The following is a 27,356-nucleotide window of genomic DNA, read 5'->3' on the forward strand; positions in this document are numbered from 1 at the left end:
CCGCACCTGCCGGTCATGTCGCTCCTTCTCCAACTGCAGGAGCTCCCGTCTACAGTACTCCTCCCTCCGGAGGGCCTGGGTCTGCGTTTCCCATGGGAACCCCATGAGGTTTCCCTCCCCGTTGTCCCACCGGAACTCCTCTCCTTCTTGGCAGGTAAGCGGGGGTGCAGGTGCAGGTGTCAGAGGGGGTCCTTGCTGGTCTTCATATTTAGCAGACCAGTTGTAGGCGGTGCTTCTGTGGCACCCTGCTACAACAGGTACCACAGGATCCAAAAGGGTACATGGATGGACTACTCCACAAGAGGCCCTCACTACAAACAAACACCTCCACCCTTCCACCTCATACCACCAGAGGGAGCCCTGTTAGGGATATATATGGAGGGTGGAGTCAGGCAGTTCAGTTTAGTCTGAGGAGAGTGTGCTGGCACTTAGACAAGTGAAGAAGCAGCACGGCTGCTGCTGTATTGAGGGCCCCGAGTGTGGCCGAGGCAAGGAGAGAGGAGAAAGGAGTTAAGGGGGCAGAGGAGCATCACAGGCTCACCCCAAGGCATAATCCGAACACAGGGTCCACGCCTACAGGGTCCTCTATACTCAGTAGGGATTACCGACATACCAGGAGGATTACAGATCACTGGTCAACCTGAAGCTAAACCCTTTACAGGACTAGGAACCATGAAGGCCCCGGCGTCCAGGGATAGTGGTTGCCAGAGAAAGGTCCTACTACCAAGCGACAGGTGAGAGAACGACACAGCACAGAAGCTAGGCCCAGTTGCAGGCTGGCCAGGAGCTTAGAGAGAGGGAGAAACAGACCACGAGGCCTTATACCCGCTCACTGGGGAAAGTCCACTAGTGCACCCTTCCTACCGAGTACCCTGGACCGAACCTAACATCCGCACCAGTAAAGGTACTGAAGTGAATCTCCTATCTCTGTCAATTACTCCTGCTGCGCCATCTCTTCTGCACTACAACACCCAGCATCACCATCTGCACCCACACTGCCCTGGAGCTGTGCTCTGCCTGAAGAGAGTCGCACCAACCCAGCTGCCCTAACACCTGCCCCAGAGGTCTGCAGCAGCGCTGGTACCCGTTACCAGAAACCACAGGTGGCGTCACGAGACAAAACTGTTACCAACCAAAAAAAAACCCTTTTTCAAGAGAGACCCCTGAGTACGGGCCCGGGAGCCGACTGCCGTGACATCCTAAACAAGGTAAAAGGCCCAGGTACCGAGTCCCCTATATCACCCTGGGCGAGACATTTCCGTAGATTCAGGGTGCAGGGGCAGGTGGCTCCGGTAGGGGGCCCAGGAGCAGGTCGGCGGAGCAGGCGCCCGGGATGGGAAATTCCGCTAGGAGACCGGGGAGCAGATCGGCGGAGCAGGCGCCGGGGATGGGAGGTTCTGCCAGGGGGCCCAGGAGCAGGTCAGCACTATCAGCGCCCAGGACAGGGAGTCTCTTCTTACCTGTTCCCGCGGCCGCGCTTGTGCCTTCCGCTGCCTCCTGGCTCTGTTCAGGCTCCTCCGGGGCTGGGACGCTGCTGGTGGAGTGCAGCACTGGCTGCTGTCGGATCACAAGCTTTTCCAGCAGCTCCTTCTTCCAGCCGACGATAGCATCCTGCTGGGCCCCCTCCAGCCTAGTTCCTGGATTTCAGCTTGGAGGAACTTGGTATCCTCGGTATTGCAGGGGTGATGGCGCAGCAGCAATAATGGATTTCACAGAGGTGGCATCCCAGTTACCCATGCTTCCCCCCACGTCACAACTGCCCGACTGACTGTAACGAACCACAGACGGGTGAGTCTGTAGAACTCTTCACCAATTCTGCACCATGGGCATCAGAAGTGTACCCCAAACAGTCACAGAGTCAAAGGCAGGAAAGCATCTGCACCGATGCCCAAAATTTTTTTAGCTTGGATTCGGGGCAGTACGAAGTAGGGTCTGAGCAGGTTGCTAACCCTTGTCACCAGACGTTAACCACAGGGGAGAGAGGTTATCCCAATGAGACTCAGATACCTGAGGCTCATGCAGACTGTACTGTGCTGTCAGGGCAACAAGAGGAGAGGGGTCACTCTGAGGGCGAGGAATGGGATAACACATTGGATGATGATGAGGTTGAAGATCCTACTTGGTGTGAACCCAGAGTCACGCAGCCGAGTAGCTCATCTGAGGAGGTGGAGGAAGAAGACGAGGAGGTTACATTTTGCTCTACAGCGCAGACATGGAGTGATGCATGCACGAGGAGCACTGCATTGGCCTTTTTTGTCACTGCAAAGGATGAGCCAACTCACGTTATCTGCAAACTTTGCAATAAAAAACTCAATAATTTGACTACTACATGCATGAACGTTCACATGCTCAAACAACGTTCTTTACTTTTGGGAATCTTACCACGATGAAATGCGGACCAGCACACCTCAACAATCATCAGCTGCCCCATCAAACGCATCCACTGCTTCTTCCTCCTCCTCTGTTACCATGCAAAGTATTGTCACGCAGGTCTCCCATCGCAGAAACTCCGGTTCTTTACCCGCTCCAGTCAGGCTGAGTGACAGCCCATCAGCCGTAATGGAAGCGGCCTGCTGTGTTTCTTTCACCGAGCACACCACATGTTTCTCAATCCACCGTAACATCTGCACCTCCCTCATACTCCATCAGTTTTTCCTGTTCACTATACTCCGCCCTCTCTCAGCACTGCAGCCAGCCCTCTGTCCTGCAGTTGTGGTCACGTAAAAATTGTTTTATCCTACGCACGACAAAGCTAAGAGGTTGAACTCCACCATCTCCAATCTGTTGGCCACGGAAATGCTGCCTTTCCGCCTGGCAGATACAGACGGTTTCCGAAAACCGATGGCCGTCGCAGTCCCCCAGTACGAGTTGCCCAGTCACCATTACTTCTCTAAGAAAGCTGTGCATGTGCTACACCAGGATGTTGCAGACAACATCACCCATTCCTTGTCTAAATCTACGTATGCCAGGGTGCATTTCACCACAGACACCTGGACGAGTAAGCATGGTCAAGGGTGTTACATCTCGCTGACTGAGCACTGGGTGACTCTGGTGGCTGTGGGGGCAGGCGGGAAAAGGGCTGCTTCACAAATCTTGGAATCACCAAGGCTTGCAGAAGAAACCTCTGTATTTCCCACTTCCTCCACTGCTTCTGCATCCTCCACCTCCTCTAGTGCCTCCACCTGCGCACTCAACCTCTGCCTTAACGAAACACGCATTCCAAGGATGCGGAATGAATACACATCACCTCCGTACTGAGCAGTCAGGGCACACCATAATCAGGCAGTCTTCAAACTAATATGCCTTGGACATCGCAGTCATACAGGTGAATAGTTATGGGCAGCTCTCCAGGCTCAGTTTAAGCAATGGCTGTCTCCGCTGAACCTAGAGCCAGGGAAGGCCGTGTGCGATAACAGTGCAAACCTGTTAGCGGCCCTAGGCCGAGGCAAGCTCGCACAAGTGCCTTGCATGGCTCACATCCTCAACCAGGTGGTACAGCGATTTCTCCGCCACTATCCTGGCCAGGATGAGCTGCTTCACAAAGTACGGAAACTGTGTGCTCACTTCCGCCGTTCGCACCCCTCATGCCATCGACTTGCATCAATACAGAGATCTTTGTCCATGCCAGTTAACAGGTTGATCTGCGATGTGCCGACGCAGTGGAATTCCACTCTGCACATGTTGCAGTGACTGTGCCAGCTGCAACGAGCTCTGACGCAGTATGTCATGACGGATAGCTTGGGGCAACGCAGTATGGACTTGGGGCATATCACGTTTGCGGAGTGGGAACAGATTAAGGACCTCTGCACCCTTCTGCATGGTTTAGAAATGGCTACTAAACTGGTTTATGCTGATGATGAAGTCATCAGCATCACTATTCCGGTCATATACATGCTGGAGCAAACTTTGACTAACCTGTGGCAGGAGGTGGTGGCCCCAGGAGAAGAGGAGGATGCGGAAGGGATACCAATGTCTCAAATTTTCAGACTGTCGTCACCCAGGCGGATGCCAAGTGACGGTGGATTACAGTGATCGAGGGGGTTTGGTGATACCAGGCAAATTGTTAGTGAAGGTGTAAGATCCGAGGAACTAATGGAGGAGGTAGAGGTGATGGGCGAACAGCTGTCAGAGGATGAAGAGGATAATCATCCCCTCTCGTATGAACGTGGTTGGCAGGAGGGGATGGAGGAAACAAGCATCAGTGTTATGCTGCTCACAATACAGCCTGGCTTTGGACCTCCTGGAAGAGCCCGACATATGAGTGCCTTCTAAATGCATCTGCATCATGATGCCCGTATAGTTAGGATTCAATATAATGCTGACTACTGGGTTGCCAATCTGTTAGATCCACGTTACAAGAGTCAATTTTGCCAGATGCTTCCCACCCTGGAAAGGGACACGCTTATGTTGGAGTATCGAAACAAGCTTTTAAGCAACCTTAATAGAGGTTTTCCCCAAGATAATGTGGTGCCCCTGAGGGTTCAGTCACCACCGAGGTACTGCACCTCAAACAGAGGTGTGGCATCTCCTTCTCTCAGGTAAGGATGGAGTACTGCCCAGAACCCCAACACCCACATTCAACACTACACTACTCCAGGCCGGCTGGAAGGGCATTATGCACTTCTTCTGCTGCCCTGTCCCTGGCTGGAGTGGGGGGAACCAAAGAGAGGGGGAACCATGTAGTGGGTGTGGGTAGAGGATGCAGTACAGGGGAGCACTTTTATAGGAGGTATATATAAAGGGAAGCCATCTTAGGGTGGCAGTGCAATGCAGGGTAGTGCAGTGAGCAGTAAGAGGAGGAGAGGAGGGGAGCAGAGTCTCTTCAGGAGCTCTGCTCCAGAGTGGGGCCTAGTAAGATGGAGGCCCAGGAGTGTGAGATGTACAGTGATAGTGTTGATTACTGTACTTGTCATTTAGTGTTAAAATAAAGGATTTATTTAAAAAAAAATTTGGCGTGGGGTTCCCCGTAATTTTAGTCTCTAGCGGAGGTTAAGCAGACAGCTGGGGCAGATGTTTGAAGCCTGGGAAGGGGGTAATACCCACAGAGCTTCCCAGGCTACTAATATCAGCCCCCAGCTGAATACCTAGCCTTTACTAGCTATTAAAATGGGGGACCCCCCCAAAAAAATGATGTGGGGTCCCCCCTATTTTAATAGCTAGCAAAGGCTAGGCAGACAGATGGGGGCTGATATTAATAGCCCAGGAAGGGTGCCATGAATATTGGCCCCCTCCCAGGCTAGAAACACCAGCCGTCAGCCGCCCCAGAAATGGCGCATCCATAGGATGCGCCAATTCTGGCACTTAGCCTCGCTCTTCCCACTGCCCTGTAGCGGTGGCAGTGGGGTAATAGTGCTGGGGTTGATGTCAGCTTATAATGTCAGCTGACATCAAGCCCAGGTTAGTAATGGAGAGGCGTCTATAAGACACCCCCATTACTAACCCCATAGTCAAAGTAAAAAAAAAAACACAAACACCCAGAATAAAGTCCTTTAAACGAAATAAAGACACAATTCTTTATTGTTCTAAATTAAACCATACTTACCATCACGCCCATTCCAGCTGAAGCCAATGTCTTCTGCAATAAAAGTAAAATAATAAGCCAACATCATCCTTACCTTTCCATGGTTCCCACGAGAGCTTCAGCTCTGCTACATTGACATGACAGGCTGGATCACACAAACGAGATAAACTCTAAATTGATTTTCAATAAACAACTATCAGCCGCCCCATCAAACACCTTTGATGCTTCTTCCTCCTCCTCTGTTACCGTGCCAAATTGTGTCATGCAGGTGTCCGACAGAACCAGCTATATACCTGCTGCAGTTAGGCTGAGTGACAGCTCGTCGGCTATAAGTAAAGCGGACATGCCTGCTGTGTTTGTTTCTCTGAGCACACCACATGTTTCTCAATCCCCCGTAACATCTTCACCTGCACCTCACTCACGGTCTCTCGGTTTGTCCGTTTCACCATACTCTGCCCTCTCTCAGCACTGCAGCCAGCCCTTAATCCCACTGTTGTGGTCACTTAAAAGATTGTTTCATCCTACACATGACAAAGGTAAGAGGTTGAACTCCAACATCTCCAATCTGTTGGCCACGGAAATGGTGGTCTTACACCCTATTTTTTTTAAATGTAAATACTTCCGATTGAGTCTGCATCTTCTGGGTTGGCTGTAATGGGACAGGTATGGGTCTGCATTAAACTACTTGTAGTCTGATTGCATTGATGCCACTTTGGTTGTGTTAGGCCCTCATTTAGGGCAATGCGAACACTCCTGGTTAGGTATCCATCTCCTGGGTTGGTTGTACTGGAAGAGGTGTGAGTCTTATTTACACTATTTCAACAGTAGTGAAATTGATGCCACTTTGCTGGCGTCTGCCACTAATTTTTTTTAAATATGGGGAATCCTGATTGGGTCTCCATCTATTGAGTTGGCTTCAGTGGAACCTTCTTGTTCTTCAGTCTAAGTTGTGTAAGGTTGCGTACGAGTCCTTGCCGCACTCCTGATACAGACTCTGCCTGCTGCACTTCTCATACAGAATCTGCCTGCTGCACTCTGATACAGACTCTGCCAACTGCACTCTGATACAGTCTCTGCCTGCTGCATTCCTGATACAGACTCTGCCTGCTGCACTCCTGGTACAGACTCCACCTGCTGCAATCCTGATACAGACTCTGCCTGCTGCAATCCTGATACAGACTCTGCCTGTTGCAATCCTGATACAGACTCTGCCTGTTGCAATCCTGATACAGACTCTGCCTGTTGCAATCCTGATACAGACTTTGCCTGCTGTACTCCTTATACAGACTCTGTCTGCTGCACTTCTGATACAGACTCTGCCTGTTGCATTCCTGATACAGACTCTACCTGCTGCACTCCTGATACAGACTCTGCCTGCTGCACTCCTGATACAGACTCTGCCTGCTGCACTCCTGATACAGGCTCTGCCTGCTGCACTCTGATACAGACTCTGCTTGCTGCACTCCTGATGCAAAATCTGCCTGCTGCACTCCTGATACAGACTCTGCCTGCTGCACTCCTGATACAGAATCTGCCTACTGCACTCTGATACAGACTCTGCCTGCTGCACCATCTAGTCTGTCCTACTGGATCCAGCTGCTGCGCATCCGTTGGTCTGTCCTGCAGTGGCACCTGGCATTCATCGGGAGCCAAGTCTAACATCACCATCAGAGGCTCTAGTGAACAGTCCGGTGCTCACTTAGTCACGCCCCTCCAGGCTCTCCGGGGTCCGTGGCACAGTGGTTCCACAAACCACATCCGTGACAGTGCATACCCGCAGGCAGGATCCTCTTTCCTGTTGTACCAGTCGGTGATCCCTTTTGACATGTAAAGCGCAACTGAATAAATGTCACTGTCACACTAATAATAATTATAGTACTTGTACTCTAGGTCAATTGATGGCACTTCCCTGGTGTCTACACCTAATTTGATGTGTTTTGGCAGCTTTTGGTCCCGTTTCTAGGTGTTGTCTATGCATTTTTTTGGTCCCCCCTTTGATTCCTATGGGATTCGGAAATGTTCGACGAACATTCAGCGAATAAATTCGGCGAATATCAATTTGTTCGGTGAACTTTTTCGAACCGAACATTGAAATGTTCGCTCATGCTTATTGATGAGCCCCCTTTGTCTGAATTGCGGGTTTCGAGGCAAGGGGTAGTCCCAAAAAAGGAGCCTAACAAATTTAGGCTCATACATCACCTGTCTTATCTGCCAGGTGACTCGGTGAATGATGGGATCAATTCTGAATTAGTATCTGTTTCTTATGTGTCGTTCGATAAAGTGGTTGAATGGGTTCGTAAATTGGGCCAGGGGTCTTTGTTGGCGAAAACGGACATGGAGTCCTCTTTTCGTCTGTTGCCGGTTCAACCAGACAGCTTTCATTTGTTAGGTTGATACTGGGATGGCAAGTTTTATGTTGCTTGCTGTATGCCAATGGGCTGTTCGATTTCATGTTTATATTTTGAAAAGTTTAGTTGTTTTATCGAATGGGTAGTGAAGCTAGAGTTGGGGGTTGACTCTGTCTTACATTACCTGGATGAGTTTTTGTGTATAGGACCGGCTGGTTCTAATGTTTGCTCGCTTTTACTAAGGACGGTTGAACAGGTGCCTGTACGTTTCGGTATTCCGCTTGCTCCAGGAAATATAGCGGGCGGTACTACAGTTTTGAAGTTCTTAGTTCGAGTTGGATATAGTTACCGGTGGAAAAGTTGGAAGATTTGAAGTTTGGAGTTCAAGAGGCATTGCAGGCAAAAAAAAGTGTGTCACCGGCAATTGCAATCGCTGTTGGAAAAACTAAATTTCGCTTGTAGGAGTCTCCCTATGGTTAGAGTTTTTTCAAGAAGGTTAGCCCAGGCAACATTCAGCTGGGGCCCCCGAGCTGCTGTGGTGCGGATGGGGGCTGGTGTGGTGGAGCTGTTTGTTGCAGTTAAGAATGGTCCGGGAACCTTCAAATGCCCTCCGTCCTTTATGGTGGTCAATTATATTATTGATTTAATGCTATGTTTTGATATTTTAGCAAATATACTGGGGCTGCTGTGGCCTTTATTTTCAACGTCACGCAGTGTGTGTGTGTTTCATTTATTAGATAAGAGGGCTGGGCAGCCTTGCTGCTGAATGGTCTTATAGGCCGGTTAGTCACACATTCCGAAGTCATGTAAAAAGCAGCAAAAAAAAAACCGCTGCAAAAACGCAACGTCTGAACATAGCCTAAAGCTACCCCATGCAACACTGATACGTAAAAGTGACTAATGTTTTTATTTCCAGTGAAATGGATCAGGGCTTAACCTGTGTATAACTGACATAACTGCCCCACGTGACATTTTGTTACTGACGCATCCCATAGTGGAATGCTGATACATGTGTATATACAGTATGTTTATTAAGCCCTGATCACACAAAAGACCATCTCCTATTTAGTGTTGAGCCACCCCCGTAGTGTTCGAGTTCGGTTCGGTTCGTCGAACACCCGTGTGTTCGCCGAACTGTTCGTCGAACTGTTCGTCGAACACCGTTAAAACCAATGGCAGGCAAACAAAAACACATAGAAACACATAGAAAACACCTTCAAAGGTGTCCAAAAGCTGACAAACTGCTCAGAAGACACAACTAACACATGGAAAAGTGACAAGTACATATAGTCATGCGAAAAGAAAAGAGGTGGAGGAGTGAAAGGAGGGGGAGACACAGATATAGGCATGTCATGCCCTTCTAAATTCCAAAAAGTGAGAAGCCGACACGGCCAGTCTGTTCCTGCCCGTGCCACCTCCGTGTCGCCGGGTTTGTGCCAGAGCCGCGGTGGACCCTGACGGCCAGCCCCCCTCTCCAAATACTGGTGCCTGTCCGCTGGTGGGTCGAGCGAGCCCCCCTGTGGTGGAGGCAGCTCTAATCTTTTTAATTTAAATTGTCTCTCTAATTTGAATGAATACACTTTAAATCCTTTTACAAGAATCTATTGGAGGGCAAGTCTCATGCCAGCAGCCGCGTAATTCCAGCTCCAGTAGCGTCCTCTAAAGCTGCTGCAGTTAAAAAGCATTTATAAGGATCGAGCTCGGCGGTCCACCGCAAGGCGTCCTACTGCCAGTCCCAGCCCCTATGCCTTGGGGTGCCTCCTGATGCTCTTCACTGAGTATCCCGGGGTCCCGAAGCATTTCCTTTGAAAAAATTAAGTGTCCAAACTACAGGTGGTGTAGCTTGCTTAACAGCTGGGATAATCCGCTGACTAGCAGACACTGCTACTAGGCACAAAGTATTTCCTGGGCTAGATGCAGTTAAAAATTTGTAATTAGATACTCTCGTTGGATGCTGAGAAAGCATCCCATAGAGTCTCCTGGCACGCCATATATTATTCTCTTAAAAAGCTTGGGGTAGGGGTCTAGGGGACCCTTTTATAGCCAAAATCACGGCCCTGTATCGCAATACGTCACCTAGGCTGAAGATAAATGGAACTGTAGCACCCCGAGGGCTTGGTTGCTACAGAGGTATTGCACCTCACCCAGAGGTGTGAGATCTCACTCTCAGGTAAGGATGGAGTGTGGATCAGGACCCCGACACCTGCATGCATTACACCACATTGCCGTGGGGCAGGGCGACCAATATGCCTCTGAGATGGGCACGACAGTCCCTGTCCCTGGCTGGAGTGGGGGGAGGGAACACTGAGGAAGGGGAACCCTGTAGTGCAGGAGCAGGGAGGAAGCAGTTCCTGGGTGCATTGAGAAGGAAGTATAAAAGGTGGGCACCATCTTAGTTCAGTGCAGAGAAGTCTGAGCAGAAGTGACAGGGAGCAGGGGCTCTGCATGAGCTCTGCTCCGGAGGTGGGCCTAGTAACAGAGGCCCAGGCCTGGAAGAGGGAGAAGGAAGGAAGAAGAGCGGAGAAGGATCCAGGAACGAGGAACGAAGGGATCCCAGGGGTGCAGACGGGCGAGTCGCCACCGCACGCCCGAATCCACCTGCGTGGAGGGGTCAGGCCAAAGGGGGAGACCGGTCCCTGAAACTAGTGGAGGCGGGAAACGACCCTCAGCTAGAAACCGGAGGCTGTGACATTATATGTGGCGCAGCCCCTCGCTACACCCGCTAGGAAGGCACCACATAGGGTCAGGGAAACTGGCACCAAGTTTACCAAGAGGAGGCCCGAGGCAGCCGGACAGAAGCATTGGTAAGAAAGGCCAGACAAAGGACACACAAAGGGGGTCCTGTGAAGCGCTCCAAAGTTATCTGGGAGTTGTCTGAGCCCCTCACCTAGTAAGCACAGTACGACGTGGGCAGCTGTTACCTGCAGAAGTGGTCTGGATAATAAGAACTGTGAGTAAAGGCCCTGGACTGCATCACTGACTCCGTGTCATTACTGCTGCTGCCCTGCACCATCACCCCCATCCTCCGCATACACTGCCCTGAGGCTATACTCCTCCCGTGGGGAGTTATGCTACGCTCTGCTGCACCCACAACACCAGCCTCAGCGGTCTGCCCTGCAGCGGCGGTTCACTCTGACCGCAATCCACGGGTGGCGTAGTCGGACATTTAAACATCAAAACCACATAAATAGTTCCGCCACTGGTTTGACCGCCCTGAGCCACGGAACCGGGTTGCCGCCACGGAGACTACAACCACCAGCATTCACCAAAAAGGGTCCGGCTCCAGGTGTCCCAAGGCCCAGGGGGCGCGTCAGAACATTTTCATCACCTTTCATAATCACCAATGGGACAAGGCAGGGATGTCCTCTGTCCCCTCTCTTATACATCCTAGTGACGGAACACCTGCTCTCATCAATTCACCATAACCCCAATATTAGGTGGATTGAGGTGGGAGGCACCGAGTACAAGTGCTCTCTATTTGCTGATGATGTCCTAGTATATATCACTCAATCACATATATCCATCCCTGCTGTTATGGCTGAAATAGATCACTTTGTTACATGGTCAAATTTTAAAATCAATGCAGCGAAGTCTGAGGCCCTCGATGTCTCCCTCCCAAAATCCATACAGCATTCCATCCAGTCCAACTTTCCCTTTGCCTGGCCCTCACAGGGTATCAAATACTTAGGAATTCCTATTCATAGAGACCTCTCCCGTCTATGTTATCTTAATTTTGGGCCCTTTATTGAACAACTCCATACAGACCACGGTTGGCAAGTTAGAACTGTTAGATTCACTACGTGAACCACTGGTGTTTTGTGGAAAAGCACATGTACACTGTGTTCCAAATTATTATGCAAAAAGTGTTTAGTTATAAGGGAAGAATTTGTTTGTTTGTCAGTTAAACTCATTGATGGTGATGTGTGTCAGGGCTCTTTATATCACTGTAAGCAATTGCAGACACCTGTGCTAATTAGTTTGGCAGGTGTGTCCAAAGAAAGGCAAGACTACTTAAGAAGGCTGTCCCACATTATTAAGCAGCCTACATTTTCTGCCAAAATGGGAAAGAAAAAGGATGTGTCGGCTGCTGAGAAGCAACAAATTGTGGAGTGTTTAGGTCAAGGCATGACTACAATCAACATTGTGCGATGATCAGGATGAAGTGTCTTGGCAATCATGAAGAATGTAGCTGATTCACAGTACACACGTGTGCGTGCTGATAAGGGCAAATTGAGGACTCTTTCCTACAGGCAATTACGTCAGGTTAAAAGAGCAGCGGCAAAAAAGCCTTGTCATAGCAGCAGACAAGTTTTTGAAGCTGCTGGTGCCTCCAACGTCCCCCGAACAACAAGATGCAAGGTCCTTCAGAGGTTTGCAGCTGTGCGTACGCCATCCTGTCGACCTCCTCTATCCACTTCACACAAGCAGAAACGGCTCCAGTGGGCCAAACATTACATGAAGACTGATTTCAAAACTGTTTTGTTCATGGATGAGTGCCGTGCAACGCTCGATGGTCCAGATGGATGGAGTGGAGGATGGCTGGTTGATGGACACCCCACGCAAACACGGCTACAGCGCCAACAAGGAGGAGGTGCAGTAATGTTTTGGGCTGAAATCATGGGGAGAGAGATTGTCGGCCCCTTTAGGATCCCTGAAGGGGTAAAGATGAACTCCATAATGTATGTGGAGTTTCTCAAACAGCACTTCCTGACATGGTTCAAGAAGAAGAACCGTGTATTCCACAGCAAGATCATTTTTATGCATGATAATGCATCGTCTCATGCTGCACATAACACATCTGCATCTCTGGCTGATATGGGCATAAAAGGGGACAAACTTATGCTGTGACCCCCATGCTCCCCTGACCTCTACCCCATTCAGAACCTCTGGAGCATCATCAAAAGGAGTGTCTATGATGGCGGGAGGCAGTTCACATCTAAGCAACAGCTTTGGGAGGGCATTCTGTCCTCATGCAAAACAATCGAAGCAGAAACCATCCAAAACCTGACAAATTCAATGGACGAGAGAGTTCAGAAGCTTCTTTCGAACAAGGGGTCCTATGTGCAAATGTAACATCACCTAGAATAATGTTTTGAGTTGAAAACTGTTTGATTTCAGTTTCTAATAACCTGCTAATGCTTATAATTTCAAAAATGACCATTTTTTTGGTCTTTATTAAAATGAAAAGGTTGATCGAAGAGTGTGGGGGATCTAAGAGTGTGGCAACTCAGTAGTCAGGATTACTTCGAATTCTGACAATCTGAGGGTCATGTTGCAGGTAGTGCAGCAAGAAGGCACTTATGTGTCTTGCGCATCTCGGAGCCCCAAAATTATTTTCCGGGCTAGATGCAGCTAAAAATTCTTATTAATTTTAAATCTGGTGGAGCTTAGTATAGATGGTCTAATAGAATCAGTACTGCACACTGCTACAAAGACCAAATTATTTTCCAGCCAAGATACAGATAAACATGATTAGTAATTTTAAATCTGGTGGAGTTTAGTATAGATGGCCTATTAGAATCAGTGCTGCACACTGCTACAAAGCCCAAATTATTTTCCAGCCAAGATACAGATAAACATGATTAGTAATTTTAAATCTGGTGGAGCTTAGTATAGATGGCCTAATAGGATCAGTGCTGCACACTGCTACATAGCCCAAATTATATTCCAGCCAAGATACAGATAAACATGATTATTAATTTTAAATCTGGTGGAGCTTATTATAGATGGCCTAATAGAATCAGTGCTGCACACTGCTACAAAGCCCAAATTATTTTCCAGCCAAGATACAGATAAACATGATTAGTAATTTGAAAGCTTAAAACGGTTGGTGAGGTGATTTTAACCAATCATCAAGCTTTTACTCTCCCCAGGATGACACAGGGGTAGAAAAGTCGTTTCGGATCCATGATTTGTTCATCTTTATGAACGTGAGTCTGTCTACATTATCAGTGGAGAGCCGCGTGCGCTTATCTGTCAGCACACCACCAGCAGCGCTGAACACACGTTCAGACAGAACGCTGGCTGCGGGGCATGACAAGATCTCCAAGGCGTAAGTGGCTAGCTCCGGCCATTTATCCAGATTGGAAGCCCAAAAAGAGCAAGGGTCCAGTGACACAGTCATGGCTTCAATGTTTACTTGGAGATACTCCTGTACCATCGTCTCTAGGCGTTGACTATGTGTCAGACTTCTTGTCTCCTGTGGCCTTGCAAAGGATGGGCTAAAAAAGTGGTGAAATGATTCCGCAAAATTGATGTTACCAGCAGATACTGTGTTTCTGTTACGGTTTGAGTGCTGAACACTCGACGGTCCCACGGTTGGCAAGTTGGAACTGTGAGATTCACTACGTGCACCACTGGTGTTTTGTGGAAAAGCACATGTAAGATTCTGCAACAGTCTCTGCTGATACTCCTGCATGCGTGCATCCCTTTCTATGGCAGGAATAATTTCTGCAAATTTACTTTTGTACCGGGGATCTAACAGTGTGGCAACCCAGTAGTCAGGATTATTTCTAATTCTCACAATTCGAGGGTCATGTTGCAGGTAGTGCAGCAAGAAGGCACTCATGTGTCTTGCGCATCCAGGAGCACCAAGTCCCTGTTGTTTTGGTGGCGAGGTAAGAATCATGCTTCCTTCCTCTGTCCTCTCCCCCCAACCTCGCACAACAGAAATGTGATCAAGGTCTCCCTCATCTGATGAGTAGTGTTGAGCATTCCGATACTGAAATATCGGGTATCGGCCGATATTCGCTGTATCGGAATTCCGATACTTAATTCCGATACTTTTGCAATATCGTATACCGGAATCGGAAGTTCCCATAATGCAATGAGCCATTTTCATTTTATTCAGCCAATGAGGATCCTAAGAAGTGTGGGTACATCCTGTTAGGCATGTAGGCATCTTAACTAATGGCTTGGCTGTGATTGGCTGCTGAAATGATGTCATGATGCACTATAAAAGCTGCCCCCGCCATTTTGAGCTCACTCTGCTGTGAATTCAGTTAGGGATAGAACGCTGTTGTTCTGAGGGACAGTTTTAGCTACCTATTTGGTCTATTCTGCTTTACCCAAGCTACTTTATAAATCGCTGTGCCTTCCAGTGCTAGTGCACAGTTCTCTGAGCTGTTCACCGCTGTCTGCAAGGTCTCTGTGTGTGAGTGCAGCTCACCCTGTAGTGTGTGCTTCAGCCACGTCTGGTTGTAGTGCACTCAGTGTGTGTCACTGCCTCATACATTGTCCTTTTTTGCCAATTCATAATTTTTCCTGATATCTCCTATTAGTGTGGTGGTTCCATCTTTATTCAGCTAAATTGGTTCCAAACACACTATATAGGAGTAGATAGAGAAATTTTTTTGGTCTTGCAGCGCTAGTGCACAGTGCTCTGCATCTGCACTGTTCACCGCTGTCTGCAAGGTCTGTGTGTGTGAGTGCAGCTCACCCTGTAGTGTGTTCTTCAGCCACGTCTGGTTGTAGTGCACTCAGTGTGTGTCACTGCCTCATACATTGTCCTTTTTTGCCAATTCATAATTTTTCCTGATATCTCCTATTAGTGTGGTGGTTCCATCCGTATTCAGCTAAATTGGCTCCAAACACACTATATAGGAGTAGATAGAGAAATTTTTTTGGACTTGCAGCGCTAGTGCACAGTGCTCTGCATCTGTACTGTTCACCGCTGTCTGCAAGGTCTGGTGTGTGAGTGCAGCTCACCCTGTAGTGTGTACTTCAGCCACGTCTTGTTGTAGTGCTCTCAGTGTGTGTCACTGCCTCAAACATTGTCCTTTTTTGCCAATTCATAATTTTTCCTGATATCTCCTATTAGTGTGGTGGTTCCATCCGTATTCAGCTATATTGGTTCCAAACACACTATATAGGAGTAGATAGAGAAATTTTTTTGGTCTTGCAGTGCTAGTGCACAGTGCTCTGCATCTGCACTGTTCACCGCTGTCTGCAAGGTCTGTGTGTGTGAGTGCAGCTCACCCTGTAGTGTGTGCTTCAGCCACGTCTGGTTGCAGTGCACTCAGTGTGTGTCACTGCCTCATACATTGTCCTTTTTTGCCAATTCATAATTTTTCCTGATTTCTCCTATTAGTGTGGTGGTTCCATCCGTATTCAGCTAAATTGGTTCCAAACACACTATATAGGAGTAGTTAGAGGAGCCTTTCTGCAGCATTGGGCCCTGCAGCCCCAGCCAGATTAGTATTAGCCTATTTTTTGTAGCCTCATGTATTGCATTGTAGGTTACCTTCCTACATTGTAATAGCTACAAAAAGTTTGTGAAACTATCGTTATTACATCTTTAGGCACATCCAGTGTCTTTCTGTGACAAAAAAAACCTAAATAAAGTTCACCAAACACTCCACTTTACAGTTGTGTAGGCCACATTAGCTCATATTAAAGTCTAGTCCACACTTTATAAAATTAGTGTTTCTTATACCTGTTAGCAGCTGTTCAGGAATAAGCACACTAAGCCCTTAGTACTTTTCTGCCTATCTTTATCAGTCTACCAAGATGAAGAAGGCAGGGAGTAAGGCATGTGGTCGTGGGCGTGGGCGTGGAGTTTCTGCAGGGAGAGGACGTGAGGATTCTGTGCCTGCAGGGAGAGGATGTGGGGATTCTGTGCCTGCTGCGGGCACCAGTGACTCAGCATCCCCCAGTTTTACCAGGGAACAGTCCTTTATGCGCAGCTTTGTAGGAGCTAGCCGTACCCCACTGCTGCGGGAGGACCAAATTGAAGCCGTTGTCGGATGGATGGCAGCTAACGCATCAATTTCAATTAGTTCCAGATCCTCTCAGGTCCTGAGCACTGAAGAGCACCCATCTGTCTCTTCACCACCTGCCAAATTGCCCAGGCAGTCAGAGAGCCCTGGACAGGAGCCATCTCTACTTCTGTTCTCTGAATCTCTTGGCTTGGAAAGAGGGGGCCAGCCAAGCAGAATTCGAGAATTTGAAGAAGAGGTAGTATGCAGTGATGCGCAACCGTTTTGTCTCTCTGAATCTGAAGAGGCGGGTGGGCCAGTGCCTATGGTCAGCAGCACACCTCAGTACGCATCTGATGATGAGACTCAGGTGCCACTTTCTGGTGCGTACTGTGCTGACGAGACTACCCAGGAGAAGCAGTTGTTTGAAGAGGGTGGTGTAGATGATGAGGTCCTTGACCCATCATGGCGTGAGGGACAGGAAGGTGGTGGGAGCAGCTCTGAGGAAGAGATTCCCCGAACAGCCCAAAAAGGAGGGAGAGGGAGGGGGCAGACTTGGTTGCCTGTAGCCTCCACTTTGGCACCCATTAGGAGCATGGCTCTTCCAAAATCCAAAGCGGGGGCTCCCAAGACTTGCAGTGCCTGGTCCTTTTTTGACACAGTTGCAGATGACATTTGCTTTGTCAAATGCAAACTGTGTAATCAGAAGGTGAAAAGAGGGAAAAGTGTCAGCAACCTCAATACCACAAATATGTGGAAACATGTGCGGACCAAGCACGTGGTGGAGTTACAAAAACACACTGAAGACCTAGGCCAACCTACAGCGCCACCTACCACCTCTTCAGCTCGTGTTGTAGCCTCTTCCTCCAGCTCACACACAGCTGGTTCGCCATGGAAGAATCTCTGGCACTGTTGTATAGAGACACAGTGTAATTCCACCCACAGCACCACTTTCCCAGTCATCCTCACACTCCCAGGCCAGTCTACAGCCATCGTTAGCACAGGCATGGGAGAAAAGGCGCCCATACTCGGCAAACCACCCCCGAGCACAGGCTCTGAATGCTGGTATTGCTAAACTACTGGCCCTTGAAATGCTATCATTCAGGCTGGTGGAGACTGACACATTCAGTAACTTTATGGCATTGGCAGTCCCACAATACAACGTGCCCAGCCGCTTTTATTTCAGAAGGCAAGCTGTCCCTGCCCTGCAACATCATGTGGAGGGAAAAATTAAACATGCGCTACAAAACAACGTCAGTAGCAAGGTCCACCTGACCACCGATACATGGACCAGTAAGCATGGACAGGGACGATACCTTTCCCTCACTGCCCATTGGGTAAATGTTGTGGAGCCGGGTACAGATCTTGAGAGTGGCGCTGTACGTGTTCTGCCAACTCCAAGAATTGCAGGAATCCAGTCTGTACACATTGACTCCTCCTCATACTCCAGTTCCTCTGAATCAGCGCTGCAGGAGCAGTCACGGTCTACCTCCACATCGACCCGTGAACGGTTACCTGTTATGATGACCGATATGAGCACAGCCGTGGCCAAACGTCAACAGGCCGTATTAAAATTAATTTCTTTGGGGAATCGAAGCCACACAGTGCAGGAGCTCTGGAATGCCATCAAGCAGCAGAGCGACGTGTGGTTTGTGCCAGCGAATCTCCAGCCAGGCATGGTAGTGTGTGACAATGGCCGAAATCTGGTGGCAGCTCTGGGCCTAGGCAACCTCACTCACATCCCATGTCTGGCACATGTGCTCAACTTGGTCGTGCAGAGTTTTTTGAGGGATTATCCGGATCTTGATGCACTGCTTCACAAGGTCCGCATAGAGTGCGCTCACTTGCGGCGTTCCAGCAATGCAAGATCACGCATTGCAGCTCTGCAGCGCCGATTACGTCTTCCGGAACATCGCATCATATGTGACCTACCCACCAGGTGGAATTCAACGTTACATATGTTGGAGAGGTTGTGTGAGCAGCAGGCAGCAGTAATGGAGTACCAGCTGCAGCAGGCGCAAACAAGTCGCAGTGCGCGCCGTTCACACTTCACCACCACTGAGTGGGCCTCTATGAAGGACATTTGCCACGTTTTGCGTGCCTTCGATTATTCCACGCGGATGGCGAGTGCAGATGATGCACTAGTCAGCATGACTATCCCCCTTATCTGCCTGCTTGAAAAAACACTGCAAGCACTAAGGGACGAGGTTTTGGAAGAGGTGGAGGATGAGGAGTCACAAATGCCATCTGCTTCTCTACAGTCTGCGCAACGTGGTTCCTCACAAAGGCCTAGGCAGGGGACACTTTGTGAGGAGGATGAGGAGGAGTCAATGGATGAGGAAGACATCTGTCCAAAGGAGGGAGGTACACAATGCTCTAGTAGTCAGTATCTGGAGCGAGGGTGGGGTGATGCAGAGCAGGCAGAGATCACGCCTCAAGCAGGGGACAGCGTTTCTTGGCCAGTTGGCAGTCTGCAGCACATGGTTGATTTCATGCTGCAGTGCCTGAGAAACGACCGCCGCATCGCCCACATTCTCAACACGGCTGATTATTGGGTGTCCACCCTCCTAGATCCTCGCTACCGGGACAACTTACAAAGCCTCATAACACCGTTGAACTGGGAGCGTAAAATGTGGGAGTACCAAGACGCACTAGTGCATTCCATCATGTTCTCCATTCCAACCGAGAGCAGTGCTGCTAGTGCTTTACAAAGCAGCTCAGTGCGTCGAGGCAGTGGAGGAAGCTCTGCACAAAGAGGGATCAGAAGCAGCGCCTCAGCACAAGGCAAGATCAGTATGGCCGAAATGTGGCAAAGTTTTGTGTCACCGCCGCCACAAATGTCTACACCATCACAGACGGCTCCAGTTAGCAGGAGGCAACGTTTCCGTCAGATGGTGACAGACTACATGTCTTGCCCTCTTAGTGTACTCCCAGACGGCTCTTCTCCCTTCAAGTTTTGGGTCTGTAAGCTGGATACATGGCCAGAGCTTAGTCAGTATGCATTGGAGGTGCTAGCTTGCCCTGCTGCTAGTGTATTATCTGAACGCGTCTTTAGTGCCGCAGGTGGTGTACTAACAGACCGTCGCATGCGACTATCCTCCGATAACGTTGACCGGCTTACTTTTCTCAAAATGAACAAGGCCTGGATCTCTCATGAATTTGCCAGTCCTCTTCCAGAATAAATAATTGGTGGGCAACAGTATTCAGGTCTCCTGTTGTGTTCATTTTTCTACCACCTGAACTGTAATCCCTGAGCTCCAACACCGCCAGTTGGCGCTCGGAAGTGCCGTCTGCACAGTCAACACTTGCTGCCGTGTTATTGGGGTTCAGTAACGTCAGCTGTTCCCCTGCTGTGCGGACGGCAATTTCTCCTGCTCTGTCCACATTCCCACTACTACAGATTTTAAAGTTGCTCCAATTACACCTCTGGCTCCTCTGTTTTCAGTATTATCCCTGAGCTCCAACACCGCCAGTTGGCGCTCGGAAGTGCCGTCTGCACAGTCAACACTTGCTGCCGTGTTATTGGGGTTCAGTAACGTCAGCTGTTCCCCTGCTGTGCGGACGGCAATTTCTCCTGCTCTGTCCACATTCTCACTACTACAGATTTTAAAGTTGCTCCAATTACACCTCTGGCTCCTCTGTTTTCAGTATTATCCCTGAGCTCCAACACCGCCAGTTGGCGCTCGGAAGTGCCGTCTGCACAGTCAACACTTGCTGCCGTGTTATTGGGGTTCAGTAACGTCAGCTGTTCCCCTGCTGTGCGGACGGCAATTTCTCCTGCTCTGTCCACATTCTCACTGCTACAGATTTTAAAGTTGCTCCAATTACACCTCTGGCTCCTCTGTTTTCAGTATTATCCCTGAGCTCCAACACCGCCAGTTGGCGCTCGGAAGTGCCGTCTGCACAGTCAACACTTGCTGCCGTGTTATTGAGGTTCAGTAACGTCAGCTGTTCCCCTGCTGTGCGGACGGCAATTTCTCCTGCTCTGTCCACATTCTCACTACTACAGATTTTAAAGTTGCTCCAATTACACCTCTGGCTCCTCTGTTTTCAGTATTATCCCTGAGCTCCAACACCGCCAGTTGGCGCTCGGAAGTGCCGTCTGCACAGTCAACACTTGCTGCCGTGTTATTGGGGTTCAGTAACGTCAGCTGTTCCCCTGCTGTGCGGACGGCAATTTCTCCTGCTCTGTCCACATTCTCACTACTACAGATTTTAAAGTTGCTCCAATTACACCTCTGGCTCCTCTGTTTTCAGTATTATCCCTGAGCTCCAACACCGCCAGTTGGCGCTCGGAAGTGCCGTCTGCACAGTCAACACTTGCTGCCGTGTTATTGGGGTTCAGTAACGTCAGCTGTTCCCCTGCTGTGCGGACGGCAATTTCTCCTGCTCTGTCCACATTCTCACTACTACAGATTTTAAAGTTGCTCGAATTACACCTCTGGCTCCTCTGTTTTTAGTATTTTCCCTGGGCTCCAATACCGCTAGTTGCTGCTCAGAAGTGTCATCTGCACAGTCAATGCTTGCTCCAGTGTTATTGGGGTTCAGTAACGTCAGCTGATCCCCAGCTGTGTGTCCGGCAAATTCTCCTGCTTTGTCCACATCCACTGTACTACTGATTTAAAACCTCCTCCAAATACACCTCTGGCTCCTCTGTTTTTAGTATTTACCCTGGGCTCCAATACCGCTAGCTGCTGCTCAGAAGTGCCGTCTGCACAGTCAACACTTGCTCCAGTGTTATTGGGGTTCAGTAACGTCAGCTGATCCCCAGCTGTGTGTCCGGCAAATTCTCCTGCTTTGTCCACATCCACTGTACTACTGATTTAAAACCTCCTCCAAATACACCTCTGGCTCCTCTGTTTTTAGTATTTACCCTGGGCTCCAATACTGCTTGTTGCTGCTCAGAAGTGCCGTCTGCACAGTCAACGCTTGCTCCAGTGTTATTGGGGTTCAGTAACGTCTGCTGATTCCCAGCTGTGTGTCCGGCAAATTCTCCTGCTTTGTCCACATCCACTTTACTACTGATTTAAAACCTCCTCCAAATACACCTCTGGCTCCACTCTGTTTTTAGTATTTACCCTGGGTTCCAGTACCGTCAGCTGGTTCTCGGCAGTGTCTTTGGCACGGGTACTCCCTCCTGCCCAGCCTGGTTCCAGCACGCCAGCTGTTTCCGGGTAGTGTCAACGTCACTTTGCCTCCAATGCGTTGTCCTGTCGTGTTGCGGTCGGGTTAGCCGACTCTATGGTGCCTGCAGTTTAGGTGATTCCTATGTGGGCTGCGTGATCTGGCAATGAAGGCTGGTTCCATAGTGCCAATAGAACAAGCACCCCCTGTAGGACTGTGGGTTTTGGTAACTGCGGCCGGCTCGCGGCCTTGAAACTTTTTTTTACATGGGTACCTTCTACTACCCATCCGGGTTCCCGTACCGTCAGCTGGTTCTCGGCAGTGCCTTTGGATTAGGTGCCTCCTTCTCGGTATCCAAGTTCCACCAACGTCTGCTGGTCCTTGGTAGTGCTTTCTGGCACAGGTACCTCCTGCTTAGTAACCGAGTTCCAGTACCGTCAGCTGGTCCTCGGTAGTTCCATTTGCTCTTGTACCTTCTACTACCCATCCGGGTTCCAGTACCGTCAGCTGGTTCTCGGCAGTGTCTTTGGCACGGGTACTCCCTCCTGCCCAGCCTGGTTCCAGCACGCCAGCTGTTTCCGGGTAGTGTCAACGTCACTTTGCCTCCAATGCGTTGTCCTGTCGTGTTGCGGTCGGGTTAGCCGACTCTATGGTGCCTGCAGTTTAGGTGACTCCTATGTGGGCTGCTGGATCTGGCAATGAAGGCTGGTTCCATAGTGCCAATAGGACAAGCACCCCCTGTAGGACTGTGGGTTTTGGTAACTTCGGCCGGCTCGCGGCCTTGAAACTTTTTTACATGGGTACCTTCTACTACCCATCCGGGTTCCAGTACCGTCAGCTGGTTCTCGGCAGTGCCTTTGGATTAGGTGCCTCCTTCTCGGTATCCAAGTTCCACCAACGTCTGCTGGTCCTTGGTAGTGCTTTCTGGCACAGGTACCTCCTGCTTAGTAACCGAGTTCCAGTACCGTCAGCTGGTCTTCGGCAGTTCCATTGGCTCTTGTACCTTCTGCTACCCATCCGGGTTCCAGTACCGTCAGCTGGTCCTCGGTAGTTCCTCAGCCTTCTTGTACCTTCTGCTACATTTCCAAGTTCAAGCTTTTTGAAATGGTTCTTGGTAATCACTCTGGATCTCCCTGACGAGGACCCTGAAGACGAGGACCCTGAAGACCAACCCGAAGAAGACGAGGACCCTGAAGACCACCCCGAAGAAGACGAGGACCCAGAAGACCAACCCGAAGAAGACGAGGACCCCGAAGACGAGGACCCCCGAAGACGACGACCCTGAAGACCACCCCGAAGAAGACCAAGAAGATGACCCTGAAGAAGTTGACCAAGAGGACAAAGAAGAGAAGACAAGCACCAAGATACAGAAGAACAAGAGACAGAAAACCAAGAAGCAGAAATACTAGAAGCTGCAGAACAAAAAGAGGAAGAACATTAAGCATAAGACTAAAAATCAGAGCAAAAGATAATATCTAAATTATAAGCAGAAGATGACTAAGCAGTGTATGGGGGTGAGTCCGTTCCTCCTCGTGGTGCCCCTGGAAAAGACCTGCTGCTGCAGGCCAAACTGAACGCGGACAAATCCTGTTGTAAATCTTTTGTGACGGGCAGAACGAAAGGTGTAATGTCCAACCTTTTATAGATAACAACTACAGGAATGCCAGTCACGAAGAAGAATATGAAGAAGATGAAGAAGTAGAATATGAAGAATGTAAAAAAAAAGAATAATACGAAGAAGGTGAAGAAGAAGAAGATGAAGAAGGTGAAGAAGAAGTGGATGAAAAAGATGCTGAGGATGATGAAGGAGAAAATGTGGGAGAAGTAAAAAAGAAGGTGAAGAGCATGGAAGTAGTGAAACATAAATATCTGACAAAATATAAAAATACTTAACATAGTCAATATTTCTGTAACTCAGAACGTCTTAAAAAAAATATTAATTCATGCTATTCCATTTGATTGGGCTAAACCTCTATGCCTTTATTGTCTCCCCCACCTCCCCCAATACATTCTACATTATTCTTAGTTGTTTTCCTTCATGTAGAATTAACCTACAAGGAAAGAAAGGGTTTATTTTCATTCCGATATTTCTGTCCCATTGACTTGCATTGGTTTCCGGTATCGGAATCGGCGATATCTGACTTTTTCGGTATCGGTCCGATCCAATCCGATCCGATATTTCCCGATATCGGAAGGTATCGCTCAACACTACTGATGAGTCTTCCATCAGTTCGTCCTCCACTTCTTCCTGGGCTCCTGCACCTTCCTCACTAGTTTGGCTGCTACCATGCGCCCTGGTAAAACCATCTCCCCCACCCTCACATGCCTGCCGCCTTGGTGCTGCCGACCGTCTGGACCTTGCAGATGTTAGCCCTTCCGCATACAACTCCTCCTCCTCTACTTCCTCCACCTCCTCTTGTCCCACCACCTGACTCCGAATTCTGTTTAACATGTGCTCCAGCATGTAAATCACCGGAATAGTCATGCTGATAATGGCATCGTCAGCACTAAACATCTTCGTTGCCATTTCAAAACTGTGCAGAAGGGTGCATAGGTCCCTGATCTGAGACCACTCCTCCAGCGTGATTTGCCCCACCTCTGGATCTCGTTGGCCCAGGCTATACGTCAGAACGTATTGCACCAAGGCTTGTCGGTGCTGCCACAGTCGCTGCAACATGTGCAGAGTTGAATTCCACTGGGTAGGCACATCGCATTTTAGCCGGTGAAGTGGCAGGCCCAACGACTTCTGTAGAGATGTAAGTCGCTGAGCTGCGGGATGCGAACGGCGGAAGTGAGCACACAGCGACTGTGCCCTCTGCAGAAGGCCATCTAGTCCGGGATAGTGGGCTAAAAATTGCTGGACAACCAGGTTCAACACGTGAGCCATACAAGGCAAGTGTGTGACATTGCCCCGGCGAAGGGCCGCACCCAGGTTTGCAGCATTGTCGCACAAGGCCTTCCCTGGTTTCAGGTCCAGTGGAAACAACCATTCATGAAATTGGTTCTCCAGAGCTGACCACAACTCCTCAGCTGTGTGACTCACATTTCCCAGACATTTCAAAGTAAAAACCGCCTGATGACGTTGAGCCCTACTGCCAGCATAGTAAGGAGGTGTGCAGGATCCCTTCTGCGCAGTTAGAAAGCTTGTGGCATGACCAGACAGACTTTGGGTGCAGGTGGAGGACCGAGAGGAGGTTGAGGAGGCAGAAGCAGTGGAGGAACTTTGAGATAAAGATTATTGACGCACAACTCGTGGGGACGGCAAGACTTGGACAGCAGCCCCTTGTCCTGCTGTCACCATAGTTACCCAGTGCCCAGTCAGTGACATGTAACGCCCCTGTCCATGCCTACTCGTTCAAGTGTCTGTGGTGAAATGCACCCTGTCACACACAGAGTTTCTCAAAGAAGCGGTGATGTTGTGTGCGACATGCTGGTGGAGCGCAGGCACACCTTTCTTTGAGAAGTAGTGCCGACTGGGCATCTGGTACTGGGGCACTGCGATGGACATAAGGTCTCGAAAATCCTCTGTGTCCACCAGACGGAAAGGCAGCATTTCTGTAGCCAAGAGATTGCAGATGGTGAAATTCAACCTCTTAGCTTTTTCATGGCTAGGAGGAAATGGTCTTTTACTTGTCCACATCTGAGGGACCGAGGGCTGGCTATTGTGCTTAGACGGGGTTGATAAGGGTGTCCCCGGCAAACTGCCGGTCTGTGAGGAAGATGCAGGCGGACATGTTAGGTTGCCTTGATCCAAAGGTGGTGCTATCGATGTCGGACAGCGCTCAACACCAGCTGGTGTTACCACCTCCAAAGGAAAATGATGACCTGCCAATCACGCTGGCTGTTGCGGGTAAAGAGGTGGCAGGTCTGCGTCCCAAAACAGGTGTGACTGCTGTCCCCCCAGTCACAGAGGATGAAGAGGCCGCGGATGCACAAGATATGGCAGACGGTGGATGGCCCGGCCGGCTAGGCCGCATTGTAGCACAGTGAGCTTCCCACTGCAACTTATGCTTCATGTCCATGTGCCGGTTCATGCATGAAGTACTCAAACTATGTATTTTTTGGCCTCTACTTAGCTTTTGCTCACAAATGTTACAGATAACACGAGTTGGGTCATCTTTATCGATCTGAAAAAATGCCCAGGCTATGCAAGGCTTAGCACCCATGCGACCTGAAGAGCCACCACGACTTGTGGTGAGAGGCAGAGTTGTGTTTGAGGATGAAGTTGTTGACGTGCTTACAGTGCTACGTCTCTGTCCAGGAAGGCGCAACCTGACCTCGTCGTCACTAGCATTCTCCTCCACCTCCTCTGCTGACCTCATCTCTGGGCTGACTGTGGGTTGACAGTAAGTGGGATCTCCAACCTCATCATCATCACCCTGTGCGTTATCACACCCGTCGTCCTCAGAGCCAACCTGTTCCTGCCCTCACAAAAAACTAAAGTAGTCGCTCCAATCAGGTATTTGAGTCTCATTATCGTCTTCCTCATTGTCTCCACCAACAGGAGTTACAGTTTGGGAATGAGGGTCTACATTATGGTTAGAACCTTCAGCGTCTGGTCCTGGATCCGACTCATAAAGATTCTGGGCAGCAGTGCAGATCATTTCCTCGTCTGGATTCACAGAAGCGCTGGAGCCGACCTCTGATTCCCAGGCTATAGTATGAGTAAACAGCTCTGCAGACTCAACCATCTGTTCTACCTCATACTCAGACGGGCAGCTGGAGATTTGGGAGCTGTGAGGAAGCAAGTGCGATTGGGGTGACACCTTTGAGGACTGGAGTATTTGTGATGTTGAAGTTGATGTGGAGGACAGACGACTTAAAGGAGCACTTGATATCCGTTGAAGCACCTGCTGTTTTTGTGCCTCATCTGGAATTTGTAGCGATTGCCGTGGCCGTAAGAAAGGGATCTTATCACATTGTCCGCTAAAAGAAGTAGACATTTTAGTTTGGCTGGAAGATGGTCTTTCTTCTGCAGATGTTACTGTTGCTTTAACACCTACCCCATGGACACAACCTTTTTTCCCCTTCCCAACACGCCTATTCCCCTTTCCACCAGCAGCAGGCTTTTTTCCACTCATTTTGGTGGTTAACTAATTCACAACTCTGGAGTTGTTTGCACAAAAAAACAATGGATGGGAACCGAGCAGAGCTGAGTGGCCAAACTGTGGTATTAGGCCAAAACTATTGGCTGGGTTAGATGCATAAAAAAATTATATTCAATTTGCAACCTGATGGAGGTCAGTATAGATGGACTAATAGAACAAGTCCCACACACTGCTAGAAGCCCAAATATTTTTTCAGAGCTAGATGCAGAAAAAAATTATGTTCAATTTGCAACCTGATGGAGGTCAGTATAGATGGACTAATAGAACAAGTCCCACACACTGCTAGAAGCCCAAATATTTTTTCAGAGCAAGATGCAGAAAAAAATTATATTGAATTTGCAACCTGATGGAGGTCAGTATAGATGGACTAATAGACCAAGTCCCACACACTGCTAGAAGCCCAAATATTTTTTCAGAGCTAGATGCAGAAAAAAATTATATTGAATTTTCAACCTGATGGAGGTCAGTATAGATGGACTAATAGACCAAGTCCCACACACTGCTAGAAGCCCAAATATTTTTTCAGAGCTAGATGCAGAAAAAAATTATTTTTAATTTG

The sequence above is a fragment of the Phyllobates terribilis genome, unplaced genomic scaffold (genome assembly GCF_046119375.1).
Source record: "Phyllobates terribilis strain yellow unplaced genomic scaffold, ASM4611937v1 Scaffold_11__3_contigs__length_659146591, whole genome shotgun sequence".
Classification (NCBI taxonomy): domain Eukaryota; kingdom Metazoa; phylum Chordata; class Amphibia; order Anura; family Dendrobatidae; genus Phyllobates; species Phyllobates terribilis.